Below are 16163 nucleotides of genomic sequence, written 5' to 3'. Positions count from 1 at the left end.
GGCAAAAGTATGTGAACCTCAGTTTAATTTGAAGGTGAAATTAGAGTCAGGTGATTTCAATCAATGGGATGACAATCAGGTGTGAGTGAGCATCCTGTTTTATTTAAAGAACACGGATCTTTCAAAGTCTGATCTTCACAACACATGTTTGTGGAAGCGTATCATGGCATGAACAAAGGAGATTTCCGAGGACCTCAGAAAAAGAGTTCTTGATGCTCATGAGGCTGAAAAAGGTTATAAAACTTTCTCTAAATAGTTTAGACTCACCAATCCACAATCAGCAAATGTAAGACCATTGTTAGCTTCCCCAGGAGTGGTTGACCAACAAAGATCACTTCAGCAAGAAGTGTAATAGTCGGCAAGGTCACAAAGGAGCCAGGGAAACTTCTAAGAAACTAAAGACCTCTCTCACATTGGCTAATGTTAATATTCATGAGTAATATTCATCAGGCGAATACTGAACTACAATGGTGCGCATGGCAGGGTTGCAACGAGAAAGCCACTGCTCTCCAAAAAGAACACTGTTACATGTTTGCTAACAAGTTTGCAAACAATCACTTGGACAAGCCAGAAGGCTACTGGAACAATATTTACTAAAGAGATGAGACCAAAATAGATTTTTTGGTTTAAATGAGAAGAGATGTTTGGAGAAAGGGAAACACTGCATTCCAGCATAAGAACTTTACCCCATCTGTGACATATACTGGTGGTAGTATTATGGTTTGAGCCTTTTTTACTGCATCTCGGTCAGGACAACTTGCCATCATTGATGGAACAATGAATTCTGAGTTATACCAGCAAATTCTAAAGGAAAATGCCAGGATATCTGTCCATGAACTGAATCTCAAGAGAAAGTGGGTGATGCAGCAAGACAATGACCAAAAGCACACAAGTCATTCTACCAAAAAATGGTTAAAGAAGAATGAAGTTAATGTTTTGGAATGGCCAAATCAAAGTCCTGACAATAATTCAATAGAAATGTTGTGGAAGGACCTGAAGCAATCAATTCATTGAGGAAACCCACCAACATCCCAGAGTTAAAGCTGTTCTGTACTGAGGAATGGGCTAAAATTCATCCAAGCCGATGTGCAGGACTAATCAATAGTTACCACAGACATTTAGTTGCTGCACAAGCAGGTCACACCAGATACTGAAAGCAAAGGTTCATATACTTTTACCACTCACAGATATGTAATATTGGATCATTTTCCTCAATAAATAAATGACCAAGTATAATATTTTTGTTTCATTTGTTTAACTGGGTTCTCTTTATCTACTTTTAGGACTTTGATTATGTTTATTATGTTTATCAAATTTTGAAATTTGAGTATGTTTTAGGTCATATTTGTGCAGAAATATAGAAATTTCTAAAGGGTTCACAAACTTTCAAGCACCCTTGTACACATGTATATGTGTATTCTTGACAGGAAAACAATGTGCTCGATCATCTCTTTTTCATTCAGCCTAGGGAGTGATGGGGGAGGATGCAGCAGAAAACAAAAGCTGAGTGAGCATGCTGATAGAAGATATCACCAAGCCCAATCATTAACTGGACCTGGGAGAGAGGGTAAGACAACAGCTATTTTACAAGATGTCTTTCTCAGAATAACAATGTGTCATCCGACGAATTGCAGTTGCAGTTAGATACAGATTGCTGATTTCCACTCTTAAAAAGGTACAATTCGTAGAAATAATGCACAAAGAAAGTCTCAAAGACTTTATTATTACTTTTTAAATATCAAAATATCAAGGACAAAATCTACTTGTTTACTATTTCCATTTGAAAGCCCCTGGGCCATTTCGGTTGTAAAGGTAAATGTTTTGACTAGGTGTCTGCATCATTTTAGTAAAATGTCAACACACCGTCAGCACTATTACTGAGACTGTTAGAGCCTCATAACCTGAATTCATTGTTGTGCCTCATTATTATTCAGCCTAAATAAAGCCATAAGATTGCTGATCTGCAATGAGTTTCTCTCAGGCATGAATAACGACCTGTTTTATAACACCAGTCCTCCCTGGCGAGCATAGACGGAGTCTGCTAGTGATGTAAAGTATGGTCCACACATAATTGTAGTGAATTTTTTATATGATTTCTTTCTTTTTTTTCCACACAGAAATAGTAGCATTCATGGACAAAACTGCACTTGACAACTTCTGGTTATAAAGAATGATAGTCCAAGGATGGACACTTATAACTCTTCAGCATCCAGAAAAAAAAACAAACAAAAAAAAGCACTGGTTGTGCAATCTGACTGCAATAAGCAAGTATTAGGGGTGTAATGCAGTGCCATTATTAATTATCTCTGTCTGTATTTGTTTACTGAATTTACTGGGTGTGGCATCAACCGCTTTTTAAAAATATTTATTTATTTATTTATTTATTTTCTGAATCCTACCAGGGGGTATGGTGGCTTAGTGGTTAGCACGTTTGCCTTACACCTCTGGGTTGGGGGTTTAATTCCTGCCTCCACCCTGTGTGCACGAAGCTTGCATGTTCTCCCTGTGCTTCAGAGGTTCCTCCGGGTACCCCAGATTCCTCCCCAGTCCAAAGACATGCATTGTAGGCTGATTGGCATTTCCAAACCTGTAGTGTGGGAACGCATGGGATTGTGCCCTGCAATGTATTGGCACCCCATCCAGGGTGTCCCCCACCTTGTGCCCCGAGTTCCTTGGGATAGGATCCAGACTCTCCGTGACCCTGTGTAGAATAAGCGGTACAGAAAATGGATGGATGGTTGAATCCTACCACTATGCCCCTGCCACTGGAAGTCATTGGGAAAGTTCATAATTGGTCTAAACTAGATTTGATGTGTGCAGGACTGTTATTATTATTATTAGTAGTAGTAGTAGTAGTAGCAGTAGTAGTAGTAGTAGTAGTATTTTTGTGCACCTGTCTGCGATATTTTCTAAAAAATTTAGCTGGTTCTATTCCCCAAAATATAAACACTATAGTAACCTAATGTAAGCCACAGCAAACATGACCAGACTGTAAATGCTGTAGGTGCTGTAAATGCATCATGCAGATTATTACATTAAAACATGTTGATTTTTTTATCGCGTCATGTAGGATCCCAATCCCAATGCACACCTCTAGTCTCAACAAGGTGCCTTGTGACCTTGCTTTTACTGCCAAGCTTTCTAAAAATGAATGGAGCACCTCCAATTCACATCTGTATTTGTATTCAGTTACATTAACTACATTAATCTATGTGACTTTAGCTGGCTTAAATTATGTAATAATGAAGTAATCAAGAATAAAACCTTTATTTGGCTTCTCTGTTTCCCTAGCTCGTTTTAAGTTCTCTCTTTGGTTGTTACCATTTATAAAAACACACTTTCTCACACAAAGGATGTATTGTAGGACTGTTTATCCAGACCACACAGTAAGCAGATGGTGCTACTGAACATGGATTTACTCCACTCTTACACATTTGTGAAAAATAAAGACAAATAAAACATTTGTCTGTGCCATTCTTAACATATGGCACACTAATATGCTTTCAAAAGAATCTTAAAAAAAAAAAAAGAGTTAACACAAGCTATGGTGTAAGAATACCGCTGCATGAAGCAAGGTCCAACATCTATGTTGACAAATTCTCCAGGCAGACCGAAAAGCCCAGCGGAAGGCTTCAGCTCAATGTTCCATCCACAACACGCAGTTCAAGCTGCGCTAAAGCCTCCCACAGCAACCCTGCTGTCAGTATGTATCCACATGCCTCATTCTACCTAGTACTATACACTGCCTAAACTGATTCACTCTGATTCATCTAGATGTGCTGTTCTTGGAAAGCTATCCTGGGCCACATGCTGACGCATTCCGCACACTGCTTGTAACGTGACCGGGTTCAGGGTGATTCATTTGTAAGGAGAACATTACAGAAACGCATCTGAAACACATGCTCAGATGGCCTCCATGCCCTCATTGTGCAGTTCATTTTGATTCAAGCTGGCACTTCACATACGACAAATTGAAGCAGCCCTGGGAAACACGACTTCCAGAGTTAGACCTGGAGTCCTACTGGGAGCTGAGACAAGAGGCTCAACTCTGGAACAGCAGTGGCACTCTCCAATTACTGACGTTCTCCTGCACAGATCAACAGGGAGTGCCCCTGATACAAGACTGATCTGACAGACTCTCAGAAGGAAAGTGAGAGGCCAGAGAGAGTCATGCCGCATTCATATTCTTTTGCCTCCCTACAGACGTGCTGCTCCCAGCTCTACCCAAAATTATTCTCCCGGGGTGGATGACAAAAAAAAAAAAACAGGCAAAGCATTTCAGTTTTTGTTGTGTGACAAGCTGAACTTGGCCCTTACTTTATAGCTGATAGAGGTGATAGAAGACAGAAGACACAGACTGAGGGACTATGATGGAAAACTTACGTACTATTCAGACGGAATATTCAGTCTGTTAAATAATATTGCTGGAGGACATCTGTAGTAATTATTATCGAATCACATGGGATAAGAGATCTAATATATCAGTTTATATTCAAATTTCCATTTTAATGCAGACTGATTGCTTTGTCCTTTATTATCGTCACTTGTTGTACGGCTTGTACCTGCGCAGGTTGCCTTTAATCATTAGTAGGTCACATGACCGTAACATACAGTATATGTAAGATTTGCCTGTATTAGGAACCCCTAGAAGTGTCATTTCTTTCAAACATCCTTTTAGAAATCATCCATACTTTATTGCACTGTGTTTGAAACTCAGTCAGTACTTGGATTCATTTTAGTTTCAGTGGGAGGTGATAGAAAAGAGTACTTACTGAAGTGTCCTTGTAATAAAGAAATTGCCCTTTTTTCCCCACACAATATATATTGCCTGGAGTTATTTCTATTTTATAAAAGGTAAAATATGGTGTTCTAGTTCTAGACATGTGCATGTGCATGCTGTAAAATAAATTCTGACATTGCATATTCAGACAAGACTAAAATCTTACAGGAAATAATTACATTACCCCACCTCCTCATGTAAAACTAGCTCAATCCAAACCTGCGCAAGTAACAACAACAAAAAACAGCTACTTGCCTATTTGTTGTAAATGTCACTTGAATCTAAATTAGACCTACTGGACTACCTCAGCCCAAGTTAGGTCCACTCTGACTCATTTCCTTCTTACATCAGAGGTGCTCCATTCGACAATATGCCATCCTTACTCCAGTCTATGTACAGCCCCAGTTAGGAGAATATTTCACAGTGTTATGTGGGATAGTCAAGGCTCTTACTCATGCTGATGGTTAGTCCTATAGTGAGGAGAGCAGCACACTGAAGTAAGATGTGTATTTTTAGCATGTGGCCTTGGGCATTGCAAAGGCCCAACATGTCAGTGAGTAATCCAAACGTAAAAAAAAAAAAAAAAAAAAAAAAAACACAACCAAAAAAAAACCAAAAAAAAAAAAAACCAAAAAAAAAAAAAAAAACCAGTCAGAGATATATGAGGGCTGGTTGTTGCTGCTGTCTGGAATATATTACCACATAAGTCATGTGCTATAGCTTTACTATGTTTTTCTCTTTAGCAGTGTGTCAGAATAGATGGTAGTAGACTGTACAACTGGTCATGAGACTCACACAAAGCAGACTGGATTAAAGGCATGACTTTTAGAAACCCAAGCAAGGGCATGAATATTGTATGTTGCTCATATTATATGAGAGCAAAGATCAGGTTTAAGTTCAATATACATACATTAGTATTATTGTGACCACATCTCTCTCTCTGTCTCTCTCTCTTAATAATTTGTGACCACAAAAAAAAGTACTGAACTCCTGATTCCTGTGTTCTTACAAGTCAATGCAGCAGCACAGTACACCTGACCTCCAAGGGGAAAAAAAGGCCCTAGCTAAGTTTCACCTGCCCTAAAATATTTATCTGAGCTGAAAAAAAGAAAAAAAGAAAAACACTTTTAATGATCATGAAACCGAATGCTGCTTACTTTGCTGGTGCTCTCATTTTATCTCTTCCGCTCTCTCTCTCTCACTGTTCTCATTCTCTCTCCCCCTTTCTTCCACTTCATGAATAATGCAGGGAAAACATCCAGCTTGTCTGTTTGGAAGAATACACGGCTCTCAGTAGTTGATCAAATAAGGTATACTAAATAATTGAAGGCAGCCCTTTTATCATGCAAATAAATGGACTATAAGGAAGTCTGGGTCGGATGTGAATGCCCCGAGAGTTTGTTTGTTAGCTTCTGAGTAAGGTTTTACAGGGGCATTCAAGAATTGTTTGTGTGTTTGCTTGTGCAGCTGATGAAAGACTTCTTTCCTGTTTCCCTGGAAACTTTGTACAATTAACTTTTACTACTATCACTACTACTGCTATTACTACTATCTACTATTATAACTGTTCAAGCACATTAGAGTTACATCCTGGATTCCTCACATGTAGAGGTGCATATGTGTATATGTGTATATACTGTATGTGTACATCTGCACATTCGTGCTGTAGGGAAAGCATTAGTTCAAAGGGAATATTTATTAACTAAGGGGAAATATTATAAGAATTAACTTACAACATCTAACCAACTTATCCATCCAGTGAAAATTTTAGTGAGGGCGTGCATTAATTCTGGAAGGTTACTACTCTTGTGACTGTCACGATCTCGCCGGCAGATGGCACTGCGGCGTCGACGTGCACGGACAGCTGGAGAGCGTGCGTGTGCACAAGATTACGTGATGAGGACCGTTTCCTATGGACACGTGCCTTTGTTTTGGTTTTGTTCTCTTCCTGTTCAGGTATTGGTTGATGTTCGAGGGTATGTCATTATTGGTCCCAGTTGTCTGTGTTCAAGGGTGATTATGTTTGTTATTTAAAGCCCTCGTGTTGCTGTGCACTTCGCGCAGTATTAACTGAATAAATGAATGTAAAGGTGAATACGTTTAAGAATGTTAAGCGGTCGTGTTTTCGTGTCCTGTTCTTGTTCCATGCCTCGCATTCAGTTTCATGCTTACACCTTGTTTATCTCTTCCAGTCTAGACCGCGTTTCATGCTTATTGACTTCCGTTTGAAAATAAAGACTTTGATCTGCACTTGCTTCCGCTCATAGTCTCATTACGTAACAGTGGCCTTGGACAGTAATACCTTAATATGATGACAACACTATTTCCTAGCATAGTAATGTGACCGGGCAGTTTAGGAGCTTTATTATACTATTCTAATCCACCACATAGAAACAAATCTAACACATGTACACACACACACACACACACACACACACACACACACACACACATACACATACAGGAATGACAGAGCAGTGGAAAAATTATAGAATGCTAGATTTTATGGCAATATATGGGATTCAGTTAAACCATGATCTGTGCGAACCATCAATACATTAACATCCAGGGTTTTCCCTAGGTTTTCAGAGGGCTTAGGTGCTGTCTTGGTTGAAGGGGATGGTGGTGGTTGTGGGGTTTGAAATTATTCAAAGGAAATTTTAAGTTGTTTTTTATTTTTTCCCCCACTTTGTTTTCGATCATTATCCTTACCATATTTGTGAAAGAAAGAAAGCTGGCAATGTTCTTAGCTTTTACTGCACCAGCTTAATGAGTGTTGGGAAGTCTCATACTTGCGCTGCCTTAGTTAATTCGAGGAGAGTATCGAGATGTCATCAGCAGTCAAGGAGATCTAGTTTAATCTGGATCTGAGATCTGAAGAAGTTGATCACAGCTGAAGGTTAGTTTCAGTCTAAGACTTCCGTGTAGAATTAACCAAAAAGTCTTTGTAGAAAACAAAATTCACTTGAGTGGATAAAGAAACATAAAGACAAGATGAAGACGATGACTGGACAGCGAGACGGTAAAGACAAACAAGACGAAAATTAACAAAACTTGACTCTGCCGCCACCACCACCAGCTTCAAATCAATGATTTGCTCAGTCATGGAGTTTCAAACAGCCCTCTAGGGAATCCAGCGAATCAGAAGTTATCTTTAGGACAACTTTTTGGTGGCATAACTTGCCAGGTATGATGGAAAAAATACAAGCTAATAAAAAGCACATTTTGTAAAGGTTATATTTTGGTTATAGTCATGGGTAATAAAGGTTACAGGTCATAATAACATAATTTTCAGGGTTATCACCAGGCTAGGCCCTATGTAAGACCCTATGGCTAGGGTCTTTGTAATGTGCTCTGTGGGGTCCAATGGCTTAATTTGACAGGTGGTCTCTTTTGTCTCACTGTCCAGATCTCCCTTGGAATTACCCCCCCCCCCTTTAACCAGCCATTTGGTACTGGTGCTTTGCCTGAATTTGCAGCTTAAATGAGTGATTAATCTGGGTTATATACTTAAGTAAATAAAACAAAGATATATGTAATGAAGAGTGTTCATCAAGTCTGTGTCTTTTTAGGGCTGAAGTGAGATTCTGCAAAATGCAGTCAGAGTGTTACTCTGCCTAGTTCGCTCTGAAGTCCTACAGTGTAATTATCTAATTAAATCAGTAGCTACAAGTCAAAAGCTTCAGTTAATGTTCACATTGAACATCAAAATGGGGGTGTTTTTAACCGTGGAATGGTTGTTGGTGCTAGAAAGGTTTAAGTATTTCAGAAAGAGATTTTCACAAACAGTAGTCTCTAGAGCAGGGGTCTTAAATTTTATCCGCAAAGTGCCGGTGTGGCTGCAGGCTTTTATTCCATCCAAATTGGAGGCGCACTTGATAGTTTAATGAAGACCAAGATGAACTGATTAAACAAGTGGAATCAGGTACAAGGGTACAAAAGGGTACGAAAAACTAAAAACTTCGAATGAGCAGCAGTTTTATCTTGAGCTTGTTAATAAGAGCGCTGTCCGAGGAGAATAACCAGTGTGGTTCGAGCTGACAGGAAGTCTATAGTAACTCAAAAACACTCTTTAAACGTTGGTCAACAAAAACGCATCTCAGCCATGCACCAACCTGCACCAACATCCATGCCAAATATCACATTTTTCCCCCATTCTAATATTTGACGTCAACATCAACTGAAGCTGTTGATCTGTATCTGCATGATTTTATGCACTGTGCTGCTGCCACATGATAGGAGCAGGTAATAAAGTGAATGGTGAGTGTATACATGCATTTAGTTTGCTAGATTAAAAAAAAAAAATCTATGCAAACTGAGTGATATACACTATATATAAAAATGACACTTAGAAAAGCTGAATTATTCCTCTTTTACAAATACGATAAAGTACTCCCATGCTAAATGGCAATCATAGCCACCTTTGTCACACATTACTGGTCATATCCATGACTACCTATGCCAGTCCAGACCCCTGTAGCAGGTCACGACACACACTAAGTATAGTTGAGACTGCTCTGACATTAGGCAGGCCAGTGATTAAACAGAGAGTGAACGAACATGAGCCAACATGAACAGAGCAATTATACCAGCAGATAAAAGCTCATTACACAATCAATGAGCTGCTTTGTTTCAGAGACCTACTAAACCCTGTTATCCTTTGCTGGAAGCTCTCCCTTCCTCCCTCCTTTTTATTTACTCCACTTGTCTCTGTCCCCGGCAATGTCAGACGAACGATAAATAAATGAAACGGTGTAGTGAAAGGGAAAGAAAACAATACAACAAGCAGGGCGAGACAAAATTTTTCTACAAACACAGCCTTTGCTAACAGATCTGATCGAACCGTCCCTTTGAAAGAAAAATGGCTTAGAGAAGATGTGATTGAACATCGATATTCTTTTTTTTACCCATTTGCTAACTCTGCTTCTACACACACACACACACACACACAAATGTTTGTCTTACTGTCCTTGTGATGACCTTCCTTTGACAATTATTAACGCAGTTAATTAATACCATGTCTACACCTAACCATTTGGCTCTTTGTTTTTGTAAAAAAAACTGTTTTCCTCATGGGGGCCAGCTAAAGGTCACAATTGATGGATATTCCAATCTTTGTGGGGACATTTGGTCCCCACCAAGATATACAAACATGTCTCCACACAGGCATGCGCACATATATATGAACAGTTCAACTAGCAAACAAATACAGACAAATGTTTGTCATCAGCATCTTATATACAGAAACACAAATATGTACACAAAAGATATAATCATAGAAACAAGAAAGCAGTGAAGCTTTGCACGCAATAATACGACAACATGAACGTTGTGTACTCAGTTCACAAAGCTGTGACAGTAATGTTTCTGAGATCACTCAATCATGGCCTGTATGCATATGCCCTTGATCCTCCAAGTGTGACTGGCCTTATGTGTCCTCTTCCTGGAAATGGCACTCTGATTACACTGAGATACAGTAAATATCTCTCTCTCTCTCTCTCTCTCTCTCTCTCTCTTGCTCTCTCACTATCTTCTTTCTCTCACATACGCACACACACACAAACTCATCAGCCTTTTCTCCACAGACTGGTGAGCAACACTGATTTATGAGGTTAGACTTAAAGATGCACCACTAAGAACACACACACACACACACACTCACACAGGAAAACAGACTTCGACTGTTCATGCAACAAAGCACCATGAATATTACAGGCTGTATCTCTCCTGCGCATTACCCTCATCTCGGCAACCAGTGGTTCCTTCATTTTCTGCGTCCTCCTCGATTTCATTATGCTAATTAAAATCCATTGTGTGGATTACAGCAACAGAGCTTTCTGTTCCGCTGATCATTTCATCACCATACTGGTTCTCGAGAGGCACTGCCGTGAGCTCACAAGCTGCTTAAGCGTGACTCCAGAGCACACGGCTATCCTCTTATGTCAAAACTTTTGTAGTGTTGCTCCATGTCACCAATACCCAGGTCTCCTCTCCATTTTCCCTAAACCCAGTTAACCATTTAAAGAGGCTCAGGCTTTACAGCTAAGCCCAAGTTGCTCCTCATTGCTGCCTTTACACACACACACACACACAAACTCTGCATAAACAGGGCTGCTTCCTGTTAATTACTGAAAGAGCCATTTTGACTGACAAATGTGTTCATCGTCAGTAAGCGCTTTATCCTGGTCAGGGTCATGGTGGAACTGGAGCCTATCCCTGGAACACTGTGCACAATGGGGGAATACACCTTAGGAGGGGGGGCAGTCCATTACAGGGCACCACGCATGCACACATGCACACATTCATTCACAGCTAGGGACACATTAGCTGTATTCCTCACAGACAGAACCGGAGCTCAGGATCAAACTGTGAGGCATCAACGCAGATGTATTCCAGGGGTGCAGAAATACTAAATTCTAAAGTTGACTCTCTAATCAGTCCCTCCAGGATTTTGTGATCGCAGAAATCAACGGAAAATCAAGGAAACTCTGCAATATTTGCAGGAGCTTGCAATTTTTCAAAATTACCCCAGATGTCCTGCAGATTTGGGCCTTCTCCAAACTTTAGCCAATAGGGTGGAGGCACAGGGTTGGAGAAGAATGGAGTCTATAGTAGGAGCGACTCCTAGTAATGCCATGACTTTGGAATAGGATGTCACCGCTGTGAAGTTCATTAGGTTTAAACAGGGACTAGATACCAAATGCAAAAGTCCACAATGAAGCGCTAAATGTGTACAATGTTTTTATAACTGCTAAGAAATACTACAGTTGCATTAGAATTATGGAAAGGCCATTATTGACGATAAAGCTTGTATTACAATACGAGTATTAGTCATCAAGGGATTACTTTATTTTAGCTTTATGAGGCATTACTTGAGTTTATACAAAATGCTTACAAGAAATTGTTAGTAACTTACCAATAATTATAAGCACAGTTATAATGGCCTCATAGATAGTGTTACTGATTTGGTTTCTTTTCTCTGGTTATTAAACCTTTACTGGGCATCTATGAATAAAAAAACTGACAGCCCAGACACGAAATCTGCTTGTCCCAGGCGACCGAGCTTGTCCATTTGTCAACCCCTATATTAGATCTATGTTTTAGGGTGGACTGCAGCAGACATACCTGCTGATTTCTGAATAGCAAAAGCAGATAAATATAACTTAACCGTCAATAGAGTGGTGGCGCTTCTCGGCACTGCAGAGCGCTGGGGGTGTGGTTTTCCAGACAGGAATGGTTATTTGTTAAATCACAGGGTGAAATCCCACAGAGTGGCTATTGCTATATGTTAACATGGGAAAATTGAACTCCAGTAAGTGCTTGTGAGGAAAAAAAAAAGCTGCAACACCCCCGCCCCACCTCAGTGTGATTATTAGTTAACAGCGGATCCGGGGCTGTGGTGCTGCCAGCTTGGCCATTGTTGTAAAATCAGCAGGGAGCTGGCAGTTATTAGTTACCTGACTGGTGTATCTAATAAACTCTACACAGGATATATTTGTGCAATCCATAGACATGTTAATTCTTGTGTCATACCTCCTCTAACGCGAGTCTCATGGAAAAGTCCAGTGTGTTGGACACCAGATATTTGTGGTTTTGAAGATGACAGTGTACTCTATGCCACAAATAACATGCACTCTTAAAAAAAAAAAAAAAAAATTCTATCTATGCCTCCTTCGTGGTATTGCCAATAAACAACAATTCTAGTCATATTCACAAATCAATTGTAACATACAATGAGATGAGGTAGGATACAAGTGCGGCAGCTCCGCATAATATTTACTGTGGGCAAGCCAGAAATTATAGCCAGAGTCCATAGCCGGCACAGAACACAGGCATAACAATAGAACAATTCATGAGCATAAAACAGGCATGGGTCTGAACCAGAAAACAGGAACAAGGACCAAGGAAGAAGGGACAGTGCTCAGACTTAAAGAAACAAATACACAATAAAAGTTTGCACAGAACAAGGATACAATGGGGCATAACTAGAGGAACTAATCTTTGGCTAATTCAAACCAGATGAATGAAATCCAAGACAAAACCATTGACAGGACAGGGGCCAGAGACAGAACCAAAACAGAAACCTAAACAAAAGCACACGGCACTTGTCACCACAGGTACAATTTCGTGATGAGAACAGGAATTCGTATCGTTAATCCTGTGAATGTACACAGGGCATCTGGGAAAGTACAGCAACCACTGAATAGCCATACTATAAATACTCACTTTCAGTAACCACTTTATCTTGGTCATGCAGTGGTAGCAGTGGATCCAGAGCCTATCTTGGGAATAGGGGCAGGGGTACACCCCGGATGCACACACACATTCACACCTAAGAGCAATTTATCTTAGCCAATCCACCCACGGAGAACCTTCTTCTTACTAATTTGTATGCCTCAAATACACTTAAAATATACCTAGACCAAATTTGGATCACTGCCAAAATGTAATTAATTCATCTGGTGGTAGCAAGGAGAAGTCCAGATAAATCCTACATTTAAGCGCTTATTTTTGAGATGTATTGTAAAGACGTCAAAAATCAAAAAGATAGCCAGAAAATGGGCCTTGAGTTTCTGAACCTGAAATATGGTAATAATATCTCTGTATGACAAACAGGAAGGAATGCATTTAAGAAAAACTATTTCAGACATTTTACATTGCTGTGAAGTTTATGTTCTTTGGATCAATTACAAAATGTAATCTATTATTGGTTACAGTAATAATTCCATTTAAATACTACAGACATTCAACCACTCGTTCTTGAGATGACAAGAATATTGTGAATAATGCACTAAGGATAATCTTGGACTGACACACGGATGGATGCATGAACATGCGGACAACCTGAAAACATAATACCTCCACCACCTAGTGTCAGTGGCATATAGTCCTAATCACCTGTGACTCCATATACTGCTATATACCTGTGCATTCACTGTGCACCGTTAACAGCATGCAAAGATCTCAGAGCTGAACAAATCAGGCAACACCGGATTTTTAATGTAATGCTAACAAGGGTGGCTGGCCTCTGTGTATGAGGAGCCCCCTTCGTTTGGCTGAGGTTCTTTGGACGGCTTACCAGTGAGGTTGCAGAAGTTGAGGTCAGCCTTTTCACATGCTCTCTAATTGGGTTGATAAGGAGTGAGCTCTGCCACAGGGTCTTTCCTGTAAATAAACACCATCCAGGGTCCAGAGTGCAGCATGTTAATGCAAGCTGACTCCATATCCCTGTCTTTCACTCTTTCTTTCTTGACTTCCGGCTCTAGCTCACCCTTTCACAACCCATACTGTCCAACAGCATTTGATATGAATGAGGCACTGAGATTATGCTTGTACCATTGCATACTTTTTAGAAATACAGAATTACAAAACTGCAAGGTAGTAAAATACACCCATAAAATTGTAAGACTTTGGGATGCAAAAGCAGCACAGATCACCTTGTGCTTGCAGCAGTTGAATACTATGCGGTTAGAATTGTTTCACAAATCCACAAATAGTTGGACTCCGCCCACCGTCTACTCAAGCCAATCGGATAACCGCCACATTGCACTCACCAATCATAGCATGTTCTTGCTCCAACCAATCATGTTTTGTTTTACAATCAGGACAAGAACAGAGTCAAATTGCACCGAACTCGCATATTATGAAGGATCTCCAACATGGTCGATCAGGAGGAATGATGACAGGAGAGTGGTTCTAACCATCTAACAGCATCACTGTAACAACATTTAAAGAAAACAAGCAAGATTATCTGTTATAAATTCTTTATTTTAAGGGAATATATGTGTTTTCACCAGTGTTTCGTGCATCACTACCGAATCCATGGCGAAACCCAAGTTGTGATTGTACAGTAAATTGAGTGTGGTGAGATTAAAAGACTGTGTATCAGGAAAAGATGGCATTGGCAAGAAAATGTTGTCCTCATAGGCAGCCTGCCAAAACACAGCACAACCAGTGTCATCCAAGTCACACGATATTGATTACATTCTCTAAACGAACCGTGCTAAAAGACTAACGAAACTTAGGAGTTAACGGTTTGAATCAGTCCAACGAATCCTTACTGAATCACTGAACCAATCATTACTAATCCATCAAACCACTCATCTATAATAACAGTGCATTTATGACCCATAATGTTGCTGGTTTTCTTTTAGATGTTGTTACAATGATGCTGTTAGATGATATATGCGAGTTCGGCGCAATACGACTCTGTTCCTGTCCTGACTGTAAAACAAAATGTGATTGGTTGGAGTGAGAACGTGCTATAATTGGTCAGTGCAGTGTGGTAGTTATCCGACTGGCTTGAGTAGACGGTGGGCGGAGTCCAACTATTTGTGGATTTGTGTGCACTTTTGACACTAGAAATGTTTCAAAATCCACAAATGCACAGGACGCGATCCACAAATGAATGCAAGGCAGAGTTGTGTTTGTGACATAAAAACATATTCATATATATATATAAAAAAATTTGCAAATCTCATTTTATTTATTTCAATTGAATTTATTTTTGTGAAACTACTAATATACATTTGTGGATCTTATTCAATGCGTTTGTGAATTTGTTTAATTTATGTAAATCTCACTACATTTATTTGTGGATTGTAATCTATTCATTTGGAATTATGAAACAATTCTAACCCCATAGAATATAGCTAGTGTTTTGCATAGTGTTAAAGCGATTTACCTTCATATGCACTCTCTTTCCTGTTTCATTCAGTTTACTCCATTCTTGTTATTTCCCCCCTCATTTCCTAGGAGGAGAATACTTACATACACTTATTTATTGTGTTGAAATTTTAATTTAATCAAGTTATTAAATTTAACTGAAAACACTCTAGAGTGTGGATACTTTCCCATCAAGTTAAAGACATACGATCATTATTTCATCTTTAAGGCATTTTGATACCGTGTGTCCTAGCTTGTGGGTTCTGAAGCGATCGCAATAGGAGACACTACTATTCCTTACTACAAGTTTCAAAGTAAACCAGAGACAACTCTCTTTCCCTTTGTTTATGTGGCCAATGAAAATAGAGGACACATACTATATACAGAATATATTCTTTGACCAACCAAACGGTGCTGTTTCCTGTACTGAAGCCCATGATCTGCTTGTGTTTGGCCCACGGATCTGTGAACCTTGCATAATTGAATCTTAATTAGTAATCTTGTAATCCCCCGCTATATCACACACATCCTGTGTGTCCTGGACAAAGCTTTCGAGGAGGCGACACCCCTAGTGGAATGAGCCCTTATGCCCAGAGGTGTAGAGAGACCGCGCCTCATAAGCGATAGAGATTCTTTCCACTATCCAATTAGAGATGCGCTGCTTCGACACAGCATCACCTCTACTGTTGCCGCCAAAGCAGACCAGAAGCTGCTCCAA

This window comes from Ictalurus furcatus, chromosome 8, assembly GCF_023375685.1.
Source record: "Ictalurus furcatus strain D&B chromosome 8, Billie_1.0, whole genome shotgun sequence".
NCBI classification, from domain to species: domain Eukaryota; kingdom Metazoa; phylum Chordata; class Actinopteri; order Siluriformes; family Ictaluridae; genus Ictalurus; species Ictalurus furcatus.
The sequence above is the reverse complement of the archived record's forward strand: the minus strand, read 5'-3'. Positions refer to the sequence as shown.